Here is a 6,373-nt window from a genome sequence, read left to right on the forward strand (position 1 = left end):
ACACACACACACCCTGAGTAAGTTGTTGTGCCAGAAGGCAGAGGGTAGAGGTTGGGAGGAATGCATTACAGGTATAAAGAAATGGCTAACTTGGAAAAATGGCCACTGGGATGACTTTGAGGACGTCATTGATTCCAGCAGACCACAGGAGGCAATCAGGGATTTAGAAGCTTAAAATCTTGACCCTGTTTCTTGTTTCCTGGGTGGCCTCAGGCAAGTCACTTAACCTTTCTGAGCCTTTAAAACATGAGCACAGGCTGGGTGCAGTGGCTCACGCATGTAATCCTAGCACTTTGGGAGGCCAAGGCAGAAGGTAGATTTCGTGAAGTCAGGAGTTCCAGACCAGCCTGGGCAACATGGTAAAACCCCTTCTCTACTAAAATATAAAAATAAATAAATAAATAAATAAAAAATTAGCTGGGCCTGGTGGCGCATGCCTGTAATCCCAGCTACTCAGGAGGCTGAGGCAGGAGAACTGCTTGAACCTGGGAGGCGGAGGTTGTGGTGAGCCGACATCGCGCCATTGCACTCCAAGGTGGAAACCAAGGTGCTGGCTCCGCTGCTTCCTTCCGGAGACTCCAGCTGAGAATCTGTGTTCTTGCCTTCTCCAGCCTCTGGAGGCCTCCTGCACTCCTTGCTGTAGAGGGCAAAGCAACTCCATCTTGGATGTGACTCTGCCATGTTGGCTTCTGATTAGCTCCTGTTCTGCGAAGGCCTCTAAGATTTCCAATTCGTCTACTGTTCCTTGTCTAAGGACAGCTGCTTACTGTAAATCCAGCCCTAATTCCCTCATACATCCCTTCTGAACAACCCCTTCCCTGTGGGACATGAGCCCTAGGTCTGGGGATAATGGCCCAGGGATCCAGTGTCTTGTCCCACTGTCTTCTGTGACACAGACATGGCTTCTGTTCATAAGCCCCTATTAAATTGTTCTTTCTAAGAAACGAGGCCAGGCCCGTGGCTCACACCTGCAATCCCAGCACTTTGGGAGGCCAAGGCAGACAGACCACCTGAAGTCAGGAGTTGGAAAACGGCCTGGCCAGCATGGTAAAACCCCATCTCTATAAAATAAAAACACAGAAAATTAGCCAGGTGTGGTGGTACACATCTCTAATCCCTGCTACTCAGGAGGCTGAGGCAGGAGAATCATTTGAACCCGAGAGGCAGAGGTTGCAGGGAGCCAAGATCCTACCACTGCACTCTAGCCTGGGCAACAGAGTGAGACCCCATCTTAGAAAACAAAAGCTTGGTTGTGTCAGCCTCTTTCTTTTTTCTTTACTTTTTTTTTTTTTTCGAGACGGAGCCTCACTCTGTCACCCAGGCTAGAGTGCAGTGGCGTGATCTCAGCTCACTGCAACCTCCTAGGTTCACGCGATTCTCTGCCTCAACCTCCAAGTAGCTGGGACTACAGGTGCATGCCACGACGCTCGGCTAATTTTTTTGTATTTTTAGTAGAGACCGGGTTTCACCGTGTTAGCCAGGATGGTCTTGAAATCCTGACCTCATGATCCACCTGCCTTGGCCTCCCAAAGTGCTGGGATTACAGGTGTGAGCCACCGCACCCAGCCTCTCACCACATTCTCTCTGGCACCAGTGCCAGGACCTGCCAGCAGGGTCTGTGTCGTAGCAAGCCTCTGGCCAGAAAGAAGTGCATCTCTGCTTCCTGCAGCCCTCCTCAGCCCTGAGGGATTCTCCTAGGGTAATATCTTCTCTCATCTTTGGGGTGGGGGCAAAGGCTCCCGCTGCAGACCTCGTCTTCCCCATAAGGCTGAGGATGCTGACAACATCTTGCCTTTAGAGAGAACAGCTCCACTCCACAGAGACCAGATGTGTTCATTGAAGGGTGTGTAACAAATACCCCAGGGGACACAGGATATGTCAAAGAATTGGCACCGGAGAGCATCTGAGAAAAAACTGTCACCTGCGACCAGAGCTGGCTTCAAAGGGCAGGTGTGCTTGGCTGAAGTGCGGATTGGTGGCGTGTCTGGGAGCTGAGCTGGGCAGAATGGCCAGAGCAGGGGTCTGTGTGGGGACAAATGAAACAGGAGGTCAGATCAACAGGGCCAGGAGAGCTAAAGGTGATTTGTTGAGTTTTGGTTTTTCCTAATGAAGCAGAAATGGAAAAAGAGAGGGAAGGCAATCACGTGGACTTTATCCTTCAGGTCAGACAGGCAGCCCCTAGAAGACCTGCCAGGTGCAAGGCTGGCTGGCTTGTTTCTGACATCACCTGTGGTCAGCAGTGCCACCAAGAGCCACCACCAGGGGGCAGAGCTGGGGCCATGGAGTAGATGCCTCTAGTTTTTACCTGCCCAGGACACCTTCCCAAATCTGTACCTCCACCCCTGCTTCCTTTGAGAAATGACCCTCTCTCACTCCAAGTGGTACTGGCGGGGTGAGTACACACATGCGCGCGCACACACACAAACACATACACACACACAAACTGGAGGCTACTTTCCTGGGGGACCCTGGCTTTTGCTCAAGAAAAAAAAAAAAAACCAGGTGACCCCAATGCCTGCCCAAAGCCATTGTGTTGTTTACAAACCTGTTTATTCCAGTTAAGCTAATTATACAATTACTTCATTCTTATGTAGACTAACGAAATAGGGTAAAACAAAACAGAATTGCGGCTTCTGCATCAAAACGAAATTTAAAGTTGAGTATCTCGGAGTTAATAAAGCTAAAGTTATGTATTGTTGAATGTAAGACAACTCATGAAGGAGGTGTAGTCAATAAAAATCCAGACAAATTTTCACTGGTGTTATTTTACAGGTGTCTTTAAGACATCCAGACAAAGAGAGATTCACGCTGAAAATAAAAGGTTTTCACTTCATATCAAAAAGTTGGTGAATGAAGACCACGTGCAGTGGTTCACACCTGTAATCCCAGCACTTTGAGAGGCTGAGGCGGGAGAATTCACATGAGATTAGGAGTTTGAGACCAGCCTGGGCAACAGAGAGAAGCCCTCTGGTTTTTTTTGTTGTTGTTTTTTTTTGCTACAAAAAATAAAAATTAAAAAAATTAGCTGCATGTGGTGGTGCACACCTGTAGTCCCAGCTACTCAGGAGGCTGAGAAGGGAGGATCCCTCGAGCCCAGGGGTCAAGGCTGCAGCAAGCTACAATTCTACTGCTGCACTATAACCTGGGTGACAGAGTGAGACCCTGTCTCAAAAAAAAAAAAAAAAAAGAAAGAAAAGAAAAAATAATTATTGTGAGAAAATATACATAATATAAAACTTAGCATTTTAATTATTTTCGAATGTATAGTCTGTGGCATTAACTGTGGGCAGCAGCACAGGCCAAATCCTGGGGCCAAGAGAGCCCAGGTGCCGCTTGTGGGAGGCTCAAGTCCTGATGATTCAGGTCCAGCCCGTGGACGGCACGAGGCTGGTAGCGGCACCTGGCGCACCTGGCCGGAATTTCCCAACTGCAAGCTTCCTTTGCCCCGCCCCGCTGCCTGGCCTATTTAAGCTGTGAGCTCAGCAACAATAAACGAGACTTGATCAGACTCCTGTCTTGTCTCCATTTCTCGCGTCTCCTGCCCATCCATCCCCACTCCCTCCCTTCGGGCCCCTGTTGTCGTCCTGCAGGTCGGGACAATTAACTACATTCACAATGTTGTGCTACCATCACCACTATTTCCAAAACTTCATCATCTCAGAAACTCTGTAACCATTAAGCAATAATTCCTCCTTCTCCACTTCCACTTCTGCCAGGCCCAGACCCAGTAACTCTTTTTTTTTTTTTTTTTTTTTTTTTGAGACGGAGTTTCATTCTTGTTGCCCAGGCTGGAGTTCAATGGCACAATCTCAGCTCACCGCAACCTCCGCCTCCTGAGTTCAAGGGATTCTCCTGCCTCAGCTTCCTGAGTAGCTGGGATTACAGGTGCCCGCCACCATGCCCAGCTAATTTTGTATTTTTAGTAAAGAAGGGGTTTCTCCATATTGGTCAGGCTGGTCTCAAAATCCAGACCTCAGGTGATACGCCACCTTGGCCTCCCAAAGTGTTAGGATTACAGGTGTGACCCACAAGGCTCAGCCTCAGTGGTATGATCTTGGCTCACTGCAACCTCTGCCTTCCAGATTCAAGCAATTCTTCTGCCTCAGCCCCCCAAGTAGCTGGGATTACAGGCACAGGCCACCACGCCTAGCTAATTTTGTATTTTTAGTAGAGACGGGGTTTCACTGCGTTGGTCAGGCTGGTGTCGAACTCCTGACCTCAAGTGATCCACCTGCCTCAGCCTCCCAAAGTGCTGGGATTACAGGCATGAGCCACTGCACCTGCCTTTTTAAAAAACGGTTATTCCTTGATGATATGTTAAACAAAGGGTGGATTATTTATGCCTCCCCTTTTTAGACCCTGTAGGATAACTTCCTGACGTCACCATGGCACTTGTAAATGGTCATGGCGCTGGTGGGAATGTAGCAGTGAGGACAACCAGAGGTCACTCTCATAGCCATCTTGGTTTGGGTGGGTTTGGCCGGCTTCTTTACTGCAGCCTGTTCCATCAGCAAGGTCTTTAGGACCGATGTGACCTAGGAATGCAGCCCAGCAGGTCTCAGCCTTATTTGACATAGCCTCTAATCAAGATGGAGTTGCTCTGGTTCAAACGCCTTTGACACAAGGTCCAGCAATTCGTCCTTGGTTGTGAGATTAGACTCAGAGCAAGATTCCTTTTCGTTGCTTTATGTGTCCACAGGGACACTGAACTGTCTGGAAGGTACCAGGTCTTTTGGAGGAATAGGCTTTCCAGCTGTGTCCCAATAGGCCGGGTAGGCCTGCCTCTTCACGTAGCCCCTCTCCTCTTACGCTTTCTCCTTCCTTCCACCCAGGGTGGTGGAAAGGGCATTGGGTTTGGAGCAGAAATGACTTAGATGTGAACCCAGCTCTGCCACTTCCTGGCCGGCTGTGCTTGGGAAAGTAACCAAGCATCTCCGGAGAGCCCATTCTCTCATCTGCAAGACAGGAGTGTTCTTTGCACTTAATTCAGAGGATTGCATGAGGAGAGAGGGATAATACTTTCAAGAAATGGGATGTTCCTTCTGCTTCCCTCGTTCCAGGGCCCTCCCCTCTGTCCCAGGATATTAGTCCCCATTCATCACCTCGCGCGGGCTGCGACCCCTTTAAATCCGCCTTGGATGACCCAGATCCAAACTTAGGGTGACCCTCTAGCTGCTATCTCTATGGTAAGGTCTCATTTCCGGCCGGAAGTTGCTGGCGGAACCACTTCCGCCCAGGGGAGTGGGGAGCAACTGGAGACACGTGCTTTGTGCTGTTGGAGGGGAAACCCACTCTCGCCTCCTGGTGGTCGCGGACTCGCGGACCGCGGGATGACGCAGGGCGCCCCTGACCACAGTTCCGCTGCCACCGGCCCTAGCCTGCGGAGTTGGGCCCGCCCCGGGACGGTAAGGGAGCTCAGCCAGGGACTGGTGGCACTGACCGGGTGACCAGAGACCAGAGCCCCCCCGAGTCGTCTCCCAGCACTTCAGGGACGGCTCGTCCCATCGCAACTGGAGCTTGGACGGGAGGAGACAAAAGGGAACTTGGCCCGTACACAGCCACCGAAATTGGAGTAAGGAGCTGTAGGGAGGCCCCGTAGCCAGCAGAAAAGCACTGGGATCCCTGGCAGGGTTAGCCCGGGTTTCTAGGAGTGTGGTGAGCATCGAATGACTGTTGTCCTTTTAAAGCACATTATGTTACTTTTTCCCCAAGGTTTCAACAGAAAATGAGAAATATACACCGACTATTGGCTGAGGCCTTAGCAACCACTATTTTCTTCCTGCTCCTCGTGGATTAGAGCATTCGAAGGAACTTCAGCCAGGGATCCAGGTATGTCACGCATGGAGATGAAGTGTGCAAGACACATGGTCTGGGGAAAGGCTCCTGTGTTGTTGAACCTGCCCACTTGTGGGTGCAGCATTGTACCAGGCAGCCCAACCCTGACCTAAAGTAAATTCCCAGAAGTCTTTCCTGGGTTTTGAATTTGCAGTAACAGGTGTGAGCATTCTAGCAGCAGTTTGATGATCATGTATGATACTGCAAACAGGACCTACATTTAAAGAGCATGGTTGTAGATACTATCAGAGATCACTTGGTTTTCAAAACTTCATAAACAATGATACTGCCATGTCTTTCACTCAATAAGCATTTGTTGATACATTGGCCTGACATCATGTTAATGTTAGGGATACAGAGGTGAAGCAAACAGTCATGGCCGTTGTTCTTAGGCAGCTACAGCCCAGTTAGGGAGACAAAGTTAAATGATCACACTTAAGAGGGCATAATTCAAGCCGGGTGCTGTGGCTCACGCCTGTAATCCCAACACTGGGAGGCTGAGGCTGGCGGATCACCAGACGTCAGGAGTTCGAGACCT

The 6,373-nt window shown here is 49.9% G+C and overlaps 1 non-coding gene across 1 annotated transcript; it reads left to right on the forward strand.

Annotated features, from left to right (window-relative positions):
• The first annotated feature begins 5,864 nt into the window (after positions 1–5,864).
• LOC120367039 (small Cajal body-specific RNA 16) lies at positions 5,865–6,048 on the forward strand. Its single transcript, XR_005581539.1, has one exon.
• Positions 6,049–6,373: the final 325 nt, after the last annotated feature.

Source organism: Saimiri boliviensis, chromosome 17 (assembly GCF_048565385.1).
Source record: "Saimiri boliviensis isolate mSaiBol1 chromosome 17, mSaiBol1.pri, whole genome shotgun sequence".
In the NCBI taxonomy this organism is placed as follows: Eukaryota; Metazoa; Chordata; class Mammalia; order Primates; family Cebidae; genus Saimiri; species Saimiri boliviensis.